Here is a 16,104-nt window from a genome sequence, read left to right on the forward strand (position 1 = left end):
TCCCAACCAGTGAAAAAGCTCTTCCATATACACACATATTTTTGCAACAGAGTCTTGCTCTGTGGCCCAGGCTGGAGTGCAGTGGCAAGATCTCGGTTCATGCCATCTCTGCCTCCTGGATTCAAGCAATTCTCCTGCCTCAGCCTCCCGAGTAGCTGAGACTACAGGTGCCTACCACCATGTCTGACTAATTTTGTATTTTTAGTAGATACTGGGTTTCACCATGTTGGCAAGGCTGGTCTCAAACACCTAATCTCATGTGAATCACCCACCTAAGCCTCCCAAAGTGATGGAATTACGGGCATGAGCCACTGTGCCTGGCCTCCTCAATGTTTCTAAACAAAATAAATATAACATTATTTATAAAATCAGCATCTCTTTTGACAACAAGCACAAATCTATGCCTTTATTGTATCCCAAAAGCAATTTTCTCATGAGTATATTGTTCTTGTCTATATTTTTCTTCTTTTCCACACTATATGTGCAATTATGTGCAATATATTTTTATGTTTTAAAAATTACATAAATGGCTTCATTGTCTTTGTATCATTCTGCAATATTATTTTTTCACTTGACATGATTTCTAATCTGTCTATGCATTCACAGTTTCAAGTGTTTTCTTTTAACTGCTGCATGGTATCCTTCTTTAAGGACATCATCACTAGAGAAAATAAACATAGTATTATCATTCATATCTATCTATCTAAGCAGTAAAACCGCTTGAACCAGGGAGGCAGAGGTTGCAGTGAGCTGAGATCGCACCACTGCACACCAGCCTGAGTGGCAGAGTGAGACTCCATTTCAAAGAATAACAATAAAATAAAACAAAAATGGCACAAATTTATAATTTATGTACGGAGTAAAGTAATTCCAAAAGGAAACTACAGATTTAACATAGACATCTCCCAACAAAAAGAGAGGCCATCGTAGTGAACAGTCATTTAGAGTGTCTTGGTTTTCTTCTACCAGAAGCTAGAGAGTAGCCATGTGAGCAACAACCTGACAATCACTGACTTCAAAGTAAAATAGAAACTAGGCTCAAGAAAGTTTTCTAGGAGACCCAAGGCAAAGTTTGACAATTCCTGTCTTCTCATATAGCTCACTAGTCCAACAGTATTCCAACAGTTAGGTTTCAGTACCAACTTTCACTTTTAACCAATTTAATATATTGGCTAATTCAGTAATTAATTTTAAGGAACATCTACCTGAATTTAAAAACAAACTCAACCTGAGCATCTCTGATTTGAAATTGCAGTATACAGTAGTTTATTTCTATCAATTTGTTATCTGATGAATATAGATTTCTTATCTTTTTCATTTCTATGTTTACTTTTGTTCTTCTTTTCAGATTTTGAAGATTTATCTGGTGTTTTTTTCTATTCTTTCACAAACTGTTGAAAAGTTATGTATTCTAATTTTTCTTTTTTAATGATTGTCATTTTGTTGTTAACATATGTCTTAACTTTAGATTTCCTAACAACTTTAACTTCCTGCCAAATCACAACTCCTCAACTTCTGTTTTAAGCGTATTTTATTTACATAATATTTTTAAATAACATTTTATTATAATCGTAAAATTGTTACCTAGATTTATATAGCTGTTGGAATAATTCTATGCTTACTCTTGATTTTTTCCACTGGTCTTTCTTTCCCAATCTTAGTCCCTCTATTGTTTTTATTGGTTTATGTACTTTAATAATATTGGGTCTATGAGCAGTAAAAGATTCTAGCAATTTAAAACTAGAATGGTTTCTTTTTCAGTCTCACTTATTAAGAAAAATATAGCTTATCATGGAATTCTTGGTTTGACTTTTTTGGCTTAGTATATTAAAGACACTACTTCTGTATATTTTGCTCACATAAGGAAACTAACTTAATCTCATTGCCATTCTCTTGTGGCAGTTCTCACTCTTCACTCTAACGTCTTCCCTCTTTGCCCTCTCTGTTTCCTGGACTCAGTGTGTCCAGGAAACAGAGAGGGCAAGTTTAAAATGCATCTTTCTCAGTATACATCCAGTTTTCAGATATGGGGATTGATGTACTTCTTTAAATCCAAATCATTTTCTGTTGCTTAACCTGTTCAGTGATTCACTGTTCACTGTTTTCCGATCTCCCATGCTGCTGCTTTGCTTTGTAAGCTCCTGATCGCTTAAATTTTGCAACTAGTTTATTCTTGCAATCTCTTTACCTGATCTGATGCATTTTGAAACATTTCTTCAATTGTATTGTCTACTTTACTAATTCTGACTTCAACTGTGGGCAGTTTTAAGAGTTCCTATAATTTTTTCCAATGACTATGGTTGCATTTTAATAAATGGCCAAGTTTTCTTTATGCCTATACTCATTTCATATATATTATCTTTCTGTCCTGCTTAAACTAAGGATATTTTAAAAATGCTTTTACATATTTTTTCAGGATGCACTACTAATCTAATTTAATCAAGCATAAATTTGTCCATTTGTTGAACCTGTTGCTAATCATATCAGCCTTGACTCAAGCATGGCACTGGGCTTCTTCTTGCCTCTTAAAATGTTTTGTGAACTCATTTTGATTTTTTTCTAAACAGACCAGCTCTATGGGTTGTATAAGCTCTTCATTTCATATCTATGACTTCACTGCATTGGGTCTCTCCAACTGCATACAGATGTAACACTGCTTATAAGGTGAAAAATGCAGTTTCTTGTCAGGCAGATGTCCTGTGTCTACCCTCAATCCTACTTCTTTCACTAATGAGTAAAATCTAAAATCTTTCCAGATGTAAGCTTGGAACAGGAACGGTGGGAGTAGCTGCTCAGTCCTAATCCACAGTTTTGGAAACCAACACCTGCCCAGCTTAATGTACAGATCCTGGTTTTATTTACGGGATATGTTGAGCTCTCAATCCAAAGCAGGCATTAAAGCATTGGTTCTTACTTTCCATAGGTTCTTACTTTCTATTCAGCCCTCACTTTAAGGTTAGACTCTCAACTTAAGGTTATAGATTTCCTCTTTATGAAAGTCCATGGTGATTGCTTTGGCTTAGTATTATCATTATTAATGTATCTAAATTCCTAACACCTACCGTTTATGTTTATCTATGTTTGGATCCGAGACAGGATGTTCTTATTGCAGCAAATATCATAGTGGCAATTTTTCATTTACCTGTTAGTGTTTCTTTGTCTGTAAAACTCAATTCTTATATAAAGGATCAATTTACTATCCTACAATTCTTATTATCTCTGAATTTATAACAGGATTCAAAATAGTAGAAGAGTATGGCAGATGAACAACTAGGTATATTTCACGTAAACTGTGGTACTAAAGGAGATTCTGATAAATATGTGAATAAGGAAGAACAGAGGGACGAGGATTAGTAAGAAGAACAGAAGAAAAAAGAGGAGAAAATATTCACAAAAGGAGATCTTGTTTTTACTCTAACAGAAACCTAGATATTTTCCTCTAAGGTGAAAATGATGTCACTTTTATCCATACGTCACCAGTACCAAGAGCCTGACACATCAAAACCTGTGTATTTTATGGCTTTGGTTATTGTTCAACTGCTGGGGAAATTTGTGGCACTATAGCTAAGTCTTCAAAAACTTCAGTGTTCTTGTCAATAAATAAATAAATAAATAAATAAAACATCAGAGTCTCTTATCTATATTTCTTCAAATTATATATGACTAGAAAACATGAGAAAATCTGGTGTTCTTTCTTCTAGAGATGATTAAATATATTTGTTTCCACATTAATACTTGTCGATTGATGTAGCTGTCTATATTGTTATTTACAAAAATTCATACCTTGCTTTCAGACTAAGTGAAGACAATCACTTATTGAGGAGCACACAGTTAATACCCCAGTTATAGGATACCAGTAAAAATATGTGTGCACCTATCCCTCCTTATGTTCCTAATGACACAGTTTAAGGTTACAATACAAACTCTGATTGAAAAGAGCTCTTTGAATTAGCTATCAGAGACTATTCATCTTTCTATTCTCCCTAGTGTTAAGCACAATGCCTTTACCATTGTAAACACTGTAAATATTTGATATGTATCTTTCTCATAGCATTTACTTTCAATCCATCTCTCTCTTCAACCCAATATTAATGAATAGCAATTTGGAATTGCAACACGCACAAAATAATCAGATCCAGTTGTCATCATCATGCCCATGGTAAAATGCTCTCTATTTTGTCAGTTTAAATTAGTTCTTTTATCTCAAATCCCAATAGTACTACCTTTAAGCTCTTTTCATCCACCATTTTTATCATTATCCAGTTCTGAGTAAACTTCATGAAATCTACTGGGACAACATTTGAGAAGCTATTGTTCCAAAAAGTGGGTCAGTGCTCTTTTGTCTGTAAGATTTTCTTATCTTTTTAATACAGAGAGTTTAGTTAATGTAATCAAATTATAAGTACACATAAAAATCTGTGTTGGTCATAAAAATAATAGTAAAGATTGGTTATGGCATTTTTTCTATAGAAAATAATTCTGTTTAAGATAATTCTTTCTTGTTCTGTCTTAAAAGTTTAGTTACTGACAAAGCAAAATGAGCCTAATTATAAAATTATCTCACAGTTCCTTGTTCCTTATGCCATCATTAGAGTAAAACTTGAGCTTAATGTGATTCCGAAAGTATCAGATGGCCTAAATATTATTCATTAACTTATTTGTTTTGTAAATTTACTGTGTACACAAGAAAGAAGATAAAAAAGTTCAGGTTATTGTACTCTGTTCTGCAAATAATTTTTTGTCAAAATACAGATTAAGCAGGAAATGAAAATAGGAAGATATGCAAAAACTAATACATGATTATTAATGAATTAATAAATAATAAATGCAATGTATATTAACTATGTAGTGCTATGACGTTAATGTCTGTACTTCACAAATTCATATGTTAAAATTCTAACTCCACAGGTGATGGTACTAGGGGATGGAGCCTTTGGCAGATGATTGGTTCACAAAAGCAGAATCCTCACAAAGCAATTAGTGCCTTTACGAAAGAGAGCAAGTTAGTCCCTTTCATTATATAAGGGCACAGCTAGAAGGTACCACTTATAAATCAGAGAGTGGGCTCTCACCAGACTCTGAATTTGACAGTACCTTGATCTTAGACTTTCCAACCTCCTAACTGTGAGAAATAAATCTCTGTGTTTATAAGCCACCCAGTGCACAGTATTTTGATATAGCAACCCAAAAAGACTAAGACACACACTTCTAATGTTCAGTATTTTTCAGTAATAAGTCTCACTCCCTTATATGAAAGTACAAAATAATTTAGAAATTTTGTAGTGCTACCAAACTGTGTTGTTGTTTTTCAGTTTAATCTGCATGGGTTAATTTTTCCATTCAGTGTAGGAACTTATTGACTCAGCCAAGAATCTAAAAATTGTGTTTGTTAGCAAAAAGAAAAAAAATGAAAGCAATTGACAGATATACATAATCCAGTTATTGTTTGACTTAAACACTTTAGCTGCCAACTACAAGAGAAAGTGGAAAAAAAGGAACAGGAATGGCTTAAAATTTATTTGTTGATTTGGTAGAAAAATACAAAATAGTCTCACTACATTAATTGCTTTTCATGTTTTCTTGCATTATATATATTTTTAGTCTTGAGGATTTTGAAATGATGGCTTGGTACGAAGTTACAATTTAAATCATGTAGTCATTTGATGTTTTCATTTAAGAGAAACAAATTCCCTATGGATATAGAAGGGAAACAGAAGTTCTTACAGCATCTCATTTATTCACCAGTGAAAGGAAGCAACTGATTGACTCTACCAGAGAATTCAGAGATACTTCCCAGCCAGGAAGGACAATCAAAGAATCTGAGAGTTAAAACATCTTCTAATAAGCACTCCTTTGCTAGAAAACCCTGTAACAGAAGCAACAGGCATGCATTCCGAGAAGTTTAAAAGTTAGGACTACGCTTTTGGAATTGTACACAGAGCACAGTCCAACCATCTCATCCTGTCAATGCTATTTCTTTCTATTCTCGAAGTGTAGTTACTGGACTTCCCACTGATCCTATGTGGTAACTATAAGCAAGGTCCTTAAAAAGTGCTTTTTTTTGGTAATTTTTATGAGGGAGAAAACTAAAGGACATACTCATCCGATGTGAATAAAACCAACCTTTCTTTTGCAAAAGATCCAAAAGATCCCAGTGGGGGCGGTGGGGGGGGAAGAAAGAAAGAGAGAGAAAAACAACTTAAAACCTGTCTTCATGTCTCATTCTAATGTGGCCTCATTATATAAAATGTGTTCCAAGAGCCAGTTTTTTTATGGTTTGTTAGATCTTTAATGTGGCCCCAGTATCAGGGTCTGAAAAGATCTATGATTTTATTATCAACACATTTCCTATTATCAACAAAGTGTTTTGTGTACCACTAAAGAACCAAAGTGCTTGTAAAAATTTGAATATCATCTCATACCAGTTGAATTGGAGCTGTTAAATGTAAAATTTTGTTTTAAAACAAAAGGGGCTGGGCCCGGTGGCTCACACCTGTAATCCTCAGGCTTTGAGAGTTTGAGGTGGGAGAATCGCTTGAGGTCAGGAGCTCCACACCAGGCTGGGCAATATAGTGAGACCCCCATCTCTACCAAAAAATAAAACTAGCCGGGGGCAGTGGTGTGCACTTGTAGTCCTAGCTGCTCAGAAAGCTGACACAGAAAGATCTCTTGAGCATGGAAATTTCAGGCTGCAGTGAGGTATGATTACACTCTATCCTACAGAACAGAACATGATACTGTACCTAAAATAAATAAATAAAATCAAAGGAACTAGAAATTTGATTCTTGAAAGTCCCCCCAAGTGAATTTTATGCATACTAAATTTCAAACACTAATTTTTATAAACTTAAGATAGGTACTTTCATTACCTGTCTCATCATCAGATATCTATAATCAGCCAGACACATTATCAAACTCAGAGATAAAATTTAAAATAACACCAAAATTGGGTAAGAATTTGTACTCACTCTGAAGTCACATGGGCTCAACTCTCATTTTCAAATCCTCTATGCAACTTCAGGCAAGTTACTTTACCTCTTTAAGTATCAGTCTATCGTGATTGTAAAAATTTCATAGAGAACCTGTAAAGAGCACTTGACACTAGTCAAAGTCAAGTCAAACAATAAAAAGACTAATAACATTTATAGAGTACTTAATATATGCCAAGTTCTCTCCTAAGTGTTTTACACATCTTAACTCATTTAAACCTCACAGCAAAATGGTAATATGGATGAATTTGTACCTATGTTTTACAGATGAGAAAACCAGGGAAACGTGAGCTAATTTCTTTACCCAAAATTACAGTTTGTAAGTGGAAGGACCTAAAACTAAAGTGTCAGTGCAAGCAATTTACTTAAGAAATGCAGGTAATCTTAGTAGTAGAGTAAGAAAGTGAGAGAGAAAAACAAATTCAGTCAGTAGAGTCTTCACCATAAGATGACTAATGTTGTGGGCCACTGAAGTTTAATATCATGGGGAAAATCTGAGAATTGTGAATGCCACACCTAGGAATTACCACAGCTGGGGGACAAGGATGTTGAATTAATTTTAAAGCAATGACCAAGTCAATAGTTGAGGCAATCTTTTGTGAATTTTAATTCCTGGGCCAATCACATGTGGGTAGTATTACTTTCCATATATGAAGAAGAGCGGCAAAAAGAGCCATCAGATATACACATGCAGACCTTGATGGTTAGATGCAAACAGAAGCAGACAGCAAGTTCCTGCGATGTGAGTTGGACATAAAGTGCCTCTGCTGCAGAGCCCCAGCTGGAATTGTCTTTAACTCCAAAGCATAAACTCATATATATTATGGTTGATTGCTTTTGTAGATTTATCCCTGCACAAATATAGCTCTAACAGTTTCAAGATATTTCTTAAATGTTTTGCTATTGCGAGCCATTTTTTTTTAGCTAAAAGGGCAAAGTTGTTTATTAACTTATTTATTTCTAGGTGCTAAATGAATCAAAATGCCTAATCTCTCAAGAAGAGGATAATCTCTCTTCTCAAGGAGAAGATCTTTTTATAAGAAATATAAGACACATTTTCAGATTCCCAAGATGACATAATTGAGCTGTTAGAGAATTTCATATGGAGTTAGAAAACTTCACATTCTTTCTATCCTTTCATGCTTTTTAGTCATAGTTTTAAATCAGCATTTAATGCAGTCAATCTACACATAATTATTGAATGCCTTCTATGTCATAATCTGTCATAGGCACTAGGTTTAAATGCAAAGCTATATGTTAAGACTCATATTGCATAGTGAGAAATAGAAATAAGAATATACAAGATAATTTCATAGAAGGTTAAGTGATATGACAAATATAAATAAATAAGAATACACAAGATAATTCATAGAAGGTTAAGTGATATGACAAATATAAATAAAGACTAAGTAAAAGGAGAATCATTGTATACAAATGGCTACTTTTGCTTTGCTGATTAAGAAAAGTCTCCAGAGCAATTAACTGAAGAGAAGAATGATGATAAGTAAGGCTTGCAAAAATTCGAGGGTAATTTGGAGCTCATGAGAATAATCAAGATAGAAATATAGAGCAATAGAAACTTAAATTTAAGTCAGGAAAGAAAGGAGTTTTTTTAAAAGCTTCAACCTATTGAGAAACTATTGTGTCTGAAAACCGACATTTTATTTGTTAATTTCTTAGCAATTTTGCAACTTATGTTATATGTGCTTTCTAAATTGGAAAAATTAGTGATAAATTAAAATTGGATTAAGATCACACACAAACACTGGTGGTAAAATACAAGCACGGATTTAACTTGAATTTCCTCTACCTTTTCAGTGGTCTTTAACAATGAATGAGCAGAGGATTCATCTGAGGATACACTAGCTTAACACTGGAAGATTCAGAATTAATTGCTGTGGGTCTGTTTTAGGCATTTAGAATTACTGCAGGAAGCATTATCTCCCAGTAATTCTAACTTGCAGCCAGGCAGTGGCCCATTGTCCTGCATCTTATTTTGAACAAAATAAAAGAGAATAGAGATTGGCATTCTGGTAGGCATGTTGTGTATGTCATCTCATTTAATTCTCAAGTTAATTCTGCGAAGTATTATCAAATTCACTTTAAAAAGAACAAACAAGGTCAGGCTTAGAAAATTTAAGCATAGTGCTAGAAAGTGGCAGAGGCTGGTTACTGCTAGCATATTTAATAAAATTCATACTTACAACACTATTGATATTAATCAAATATAGCAAATACATGAAAATTATAAAATTCATATAAACAGACACATAGAAAGGATTCCATGAACTTCACAAAGTCCATGGCCTAAGTCCAGATGTAGACTTATTTGGCCAAATCAGTAATGATCACCACATTTTACTTAATCTAGGGAGATTAAAGAATACACAATACATTATTATTTCATAGTTTACAAAAAGATGTCATCAAGAGAAGGAGTTTATCTTCTTTATATTACCCAACAGATGTTTAGTATCATGCTTTACACATCAATGTGAATAAAATGACATGAAATGACTACCTACTAAACCTACTCCGCTGTTTCTTCTCTTAGAGTCCAAAACACAGATTTCCATTTGGAGTGGCATTTGGACTGTGTTTTGGGTGGTTCTCTCATTGAGAAGGACGGGATAAATAATGCATAGGGGAAGACGCTCTGCTTTAAAATTGTGGTGTGCTACTAAGGCAGTGCAGAATATGTGGGGCAAGATTTCCAAGATAAAGGAAACCAAGAGAAACTACAAAGCACGTGCATTATCTAATTTTTCCTTTGGGTAAACTCTCAATTCTAGGGTCAGTAAACTTTTTCTGTAAAAGGTTAAATAGTAAATCTTTCAGGCATTGTTACCCATAAGGTCTCCTCCTTTTCAACTCAGCTGCTATTGTAGCAATGCACCAGTAATAGACAGTATTTAAATAAATGGTCGTGCTTGTGTGCTAATAGGACTTTATTTATAGAAACAGAAGCATGCCAGATTTGCCTTTTGCTCTAGGTTGAAAGAAATGTGGTTTGCCAATTTCCAATCTAGGTGAATGAAGTGGATTTAGTGGATTTCATGACCCACTAAAAGTTTGGAGGGGAGATTAACTAATCAATATCTTGAATTTAGGTTGAAACATTTAAAAGAAGAAAATAGTGTGACTCTCACAGGATCTGAAAACCAGCTTTAAATTATTTCAGTTCTGAATAATCTTGCTAAATTGTCAGTGATGTTGCTAAAGTCCAAAACCCCAGCCTTCTAGATGACATAACTATAAATATTCTTGGTAGGAAGGTTTAAATATCCAAAGTTTTAAATTATATGTATCATGTATACATATGTATGTGATGTTTGACAAGAAATGAAAAATAACCAGGTACATTGAAGACAAACTTTCATAATCAAAAACAGGATAGTGAATCTATACAATACAGTTGCTGGAAGCAGACTGTTAATTACACAATATATTCAAGAAAGAAAAGTCAGATTTGATCATTTTAGGAGATAGCCAGAAAATTTAAAGACAAAAAGGAAATTTCATAATTGAAAACTAGTAAAATTCAATGGCTGTGTTTAACAGCAGATTAGATCTAGCTATATAAAGAAAAAATGAAATGGAGTATAGATCAGGAGAAAATATTGCCCAAAGATCAAAAGGATCAAGAAGGTTAGAAACATAGAGACCAATGTGAGAAAATGTAATTACAGTCCAAAAAAAGGAACACAGAGAGAATGGAGTACAATATATTAAGATATATTTGACAAATAAGGGTTAAGAATTTAACAAAATTGAAAAAATATACAAAGTAAAATTGAGAAAAATACCAAAGAATTTCAGAATCTTGGCCAACTTTCAACAAAACTACAAAGTAAAAGCACACTTAGACACATCGTAGGCAAAATGCCAAGCCAAATGCAAAAGGACATCTTAAAAGTACTCAAAGATGGGATGGGAATGGCATATTGCTTTCAAAAGGTGACATATGAGGCAGGCAGCTAATATGTCAAAACAAACACTGAATGCCAGAAGACAAATGAATAGTATTTTCAAAGTACTGAAATAAAAAAACTGCCAGCTTTAAAGCCTATATACTGGACAATGACCTTCAAAAAAGTGATGTAAAGTTATTTTTAAGAAAACAAAATTTACCGAGAATTTATTATCCTAGACCTACACCTAACTGTCCCACCAAATATAAAATAAATTTCTGAATTATATTTTTCAGGATAAAGGCAAAGAATCTTATTATGAAAATTCACAAATGCAGAAATAATATAAATAACATTTACCTAAAACATTAGAATACACTTTTCCTCCCAAATATTCATGAAACATTTATAGCAATTGACCAAATGTTGAACTTTAAAATAGGTCTCACCAAATTTTCCAAAAAGTAAAATGGTACATTATTTTCTCTTATGCAAAATTAAATTTGAGTTAAATTATTCAAATGTTTGGGAATTAAGAAATGTACGTCTAATTGAAATAATAATGAAAATACTGAATATTTAAATTGGCAATATGCAGCTAAACTGTGCTTAGAAGGAAAGCGTAATATTCCCTTCTCTTAGCTTTTAAGTTCAGGGGTACATGCGCAGGTTTATTATATAGGCAAACTCATGTCACAGAGGTTTGTTGTACATATTATTTTGTTATCCAGTTCTTAAGGCTAGTAGTTATTAGCTATTTTTCCTGATCCTCTCCCTCGTTCTACCTGCCACCTTCAGGTAGGTTCCAGTGTCTGTTGTTCCCCTTTATGTGACTATGTGGTTCTCATAATTTAGCTCCCACTTGTGAGAACATGCAATATTTGGTTTCCTGTTCCTGTGTTAGTTTGCTAAGGATAATGGCTTCTGGCTTCATTCATATTCCTGCAAAGGACATGATCTTATTATTTTTTATGGCTGCATAGTATTCCATGGTGTATATGTAACACATTTTCTTTACTCAATCCGTCATTGATGGGCATTTGGGTTGATTCCATGTCTTTACTATTGTGAATAGTGCTGCAGCAAACATAAATATCCACATATCTTTTTGATAGGATGATTTATATTATCTTGGGTATATACCCAGATATGGGACTGCTGAGTTGAATGATAGATCTGTAAATCTCATTGAAGAATCATCACACTGCTTTCCACAATGGCTGAACTAATTTACACTCCTACCAACAGCGCATAAATGTACCTTTTTCTCCACATTCTCACCAGCATCTGTTATTTTTTTTTGCTTTTTTAATAATAGCCATTCTGACTTTTGTGAGATGGTATCTCAATGTTGTTTTGATTGAAAGCATAACTTCCAACTCAAATTCAGAAAGTAAAAAAGGCATTTAATCATGTACATATTCGTTATAGAAATTTAGACTTTAGAAAAAGAATATTGGACAAAATATAGAATATTTTTTCAAAAGTAGAAAAAAAGATGTGAAATAGAAAAAAATAACAAAAATTAGAAAAACCAACAGTTTATTTTATAAAGAAATTAACACAGTATATGAACCTTGGACAAGATTAAGCACATAAGGAAGAGAGAAGGCACTAAAATGTAGTATCAATGCAGAAAGAGCATTCATGCACCACTCACAGACAAAAATGTGGCATCAGTAAAATGATGATGAGGTTAAAGTCATCCTAGTAAATTAGAAAGTCTACATGTTTTATGCAGATAATTACCAAATGTAAATTAAGAAGAAACAGAATTGAAAAGTTTTATGACTATTACATAAATAAATCATATTTAAAATTTCCAACAAAGAAAACTTCAGGCTCATATCCAAACTCACTGACAAATTCTACTAAATATTAAAGGAAGAAATTGGATCTATCTTAGCAAAAAATCTTTTAAATGATAGGAAAATGGAAACATTTCACAACATAGTTTGCAAGGCCAGGATACCACTTTACTACCCACTTTGAAAAAGAAGAAATGAAAGAAATATGGTGTCTGTTACCCCTACCAGCAGAAGTCCAACTTTGGTGAATGTACTAATTGCAAAAACAGAAGAAACAGCCATCAGATCTGCAAGAAGAGAAATATGAGGAGATGATAAAGACATCATCTGTCACTATGTCTTTGGAGGTTATAAAGGAAATCAAGAGTCTCCAGATAGAAAAGAAACCCAAAGTTTTCAAGGCAGATTTTTGACAACAAACAGTAAATGGCCCCACCTCAGAATCCATGGACTAAAGTAGATGGGGAAGAAGGATTGGAATTGAATCCACATCCCCTTGAAAATGTAACTAAACTTGAACAAAGTATGACAGGCATTGAGGTGGAGAAGATGTGAAACAAGAAATTACATTTAAGTGATTGTGTCAGAGAGTATTTCAGTGCTCATGTTCCAGAAGCTGAAAAATCAAAAAAATCTGAAGTTGACAAGAGACAAACCAAACCTGCAAAATTGTTTGTATAGATTGTAAGAAATGACACTAAACATGCACAGTATTTATCAACTGAAACAAATGTGTCATTAAAAAAATTTAATATTGAAGAATTTTACAAGACATTTGAAAACAATCTTATAAAGTCCTAAAAGACACTGCAAACCATAATAGTGTCATGAGCTCCATTGCTACTAATGCAAGTTGTTATCATCTCAAATGGTGAAGTAATGTTTTAGTTTTCCAGCAGCCTGACTTTAAAACTGCAATTTCCACATTCTTCACACTCCAACATAAATTGTCATGGTAGTACACACAATAAAGGTGATAAACCACAAACTCCTGAGATTATACCAAGCAAAGAACCAAAAGATGGATCTCAAGCAAGTTTCTTATCCTTACAGAAAGATAGGAGATTAACCATATGATAGCCATAGAGGTCCTGACTCAGCTCTTAGAAGCTCTGTCAGAGAATTCTTCCCTATCAAAGTCAGAGAATGATGAAGAATCAGAGTAGAGAACAGCCAGTTATCTCTTTTCATGCCAGAATTAAATTCATCCAAGAGTGATACCAATAAAAGTATTGCTCAAGGTGTGATTAATCTTGACAGTTGTTGCAAGAATTTGCATCAGTTGCCACCAAAATAATAATAATAATAATAGTTGGGGTATTGTAACCACTTACTGGACAGCAGCAAAAATTTGGTTTAGATGGCCTATCATGTCAGGATGAAGCCCATACTCAAATTGAAGAAGATGTTGCAATACAGTCGACACAACATGCTTCACTAATTAAATTCAATTGTATAAAACCAGAGGACAAAAAAGTTGAAGGTACACTGATAAGCTTTGTTGCATATAATGTACAGCAAAAAAACAGTCAAGAGAAGACCATAATACAATAAAAACCACCTTTGAATGTACAGAATAATCATAGCTCATCATTAACAAAGGAAAAAAACACAACCCAGAAAACGACAAAATCCACCTCATCAGGAGACTGATGGAAAAAGAAGCCAATGGTTGCCCTTAAAGAGCAACTCACACATCAGAAACTTACAACATTATCTTGTATCTCTCATGAGACACCCTCAACAAAGTCAGCACCAACTCAGGAATGTAAATATTCCATGTTCTGGTGGAATTATAACGGTTTCTACCAAAAGTGAAGAGGGAGTATGTTCATCCAGTGTTGAAACATCAGAGTTTTCCACAGCAGAGTGCACAGATCAATCCTGGTGAAGTGATTATGCCATGAACTTCTTTACTATCCTTACAAAAAACCTGGTGTCTATAACTAAAGATTCTGAACTGCCCATCTGCAACAAGTGTCTTGATCAAGTTACATGAAAAGTCAAAGGTTCATATTATATACCACTGGACAGGAGCAGGTGTTGCTGCTGTCAGGGAAATCATGGAGAATAGGTATGGTCAAAAAGGAAACATACTAAGGATAGAAACAGTAGTGTACACTGGCAAAGAAGGACAAAGCTCTAATAGGTATACAATCGCTAATGGGGTTGTAAGAAGAAACACTGGTACAGAAAAATTTATCTGGTCTACAAGCATACAGGCCACCACTATGCAACTGCTGTGATGGGGGTGCTCATCATGGTGTGGGATGGTATTCCTCTCCCAGTGACTGACTGGCTGTACACAGAGCTAACCAAGAATCTAAAGTTATACAACATGCATCCCACTGACAGAAAATGCACCCTCAATTAAAATCATACCTGTACATGTCGAGGAGTTGATCCAGAGGTGTGTCGAGCTTCATTCCTTTGGCTGTTCATGGATTATGTACTTTAATGGCAATAAGTTTGGTAGAAGCCCAAGCTCCAGAAGACTTAGAATTGATTCAAGCTCTCCCTTGCACACATACTATGAAAGAATTACTAAAGGACTTAATCCAGAAAGACAATATGTAAAAACAGAATGAATATGTGTGGGACATGAGGCCATGGAAAAAACCTTAAAGATAACATACAAAGTTTGGCTACACAATTAGCATTCCTGTCACCTGCTGAGGAGAAATTGTCCCACCTTCGTGAGTATTGGTCAGACAGTAAGCACATATTTTGGATGCAAATATTGGTTGCATGGTCATGGCATGGCTCATGACCAGTTTTGATTCAGTGTGCCCTGCTAGAGCTTCCCACTATGACTCCTCTGAACTCACAAACCCTAGTCAATCAACTCACCTCTCCCTTGTCTTTTACCAGCAGAGAAACCTGAATAACCCCAACATGGTTCTGAACTTAACAAGAGTGAGTTTCAGGCTAAAGAAGTTAAGAATAAGAAAATGAAGTCCTCAGAGAAAAAAGACCAGGAAGCTAATGAAGGTCCTGAACGGTCATCTAAGAAAATGATTTTAACCAAATTCCTTCTCATAAAACATTAAAATTAACCCATGACAATGTTGTCGCTACGTTTCCTTATGCCTTCACACAGATTGTGGGGCCCTATAGCCATTGGATCTGAAGGCATTTCTCACCCTCTTAATGTCCGTGCTATTACAGTGAATTTTTTCAAGGTGCTATTAAAAGAAAATCATGTGTTGTTTACTGTATCTTTATCTCACACCTTTCAAGTCTGAGGTAAAAAAAAATGAGGTAGGTATTCTTAACTGTGACTATATTTTGACAACCGGTAGAAGCTGCACATGCTAAGCAAAAATAAAAGTTTAATTGTTTTAAATACAAAAAAAAGAAAATTCATTCTTAAATCAATAGATCTAGAAGAAGTAG

At 34.1% G+C, this 16,104-nt stretch overlaps 1 pseudogene; it reads left to right on the forward strand.

The window, feature by feature from the left end:
- Positions 1–7,697: 7,697 nt before the first annotated feature.
- On the forward strand, positions 7,698–15,838 carry LOC119469309 (annotated as a pseudogene).
- The last annotated feature ends 266 nt before the right edge of the window (positions 15,839–16,104 follow it).

This window comes from Cebus imitator, unplaced genomic scaffold (assembly GCF_001604975.1).
Source record: "Cebus imitator isolate Cc_AM_T3 unplaced genomic scaffold, Cebus_imitator-1.0 Scaffold626, whole genome shotgun sequence".
In the NCBI taxonomy this organism is placed as follows: domain Eukaryota; kingdom Metazoa; phylum Chordata; class Mammalia; order Primates; family Cebidae; genus Cebus; species Cebus imitator.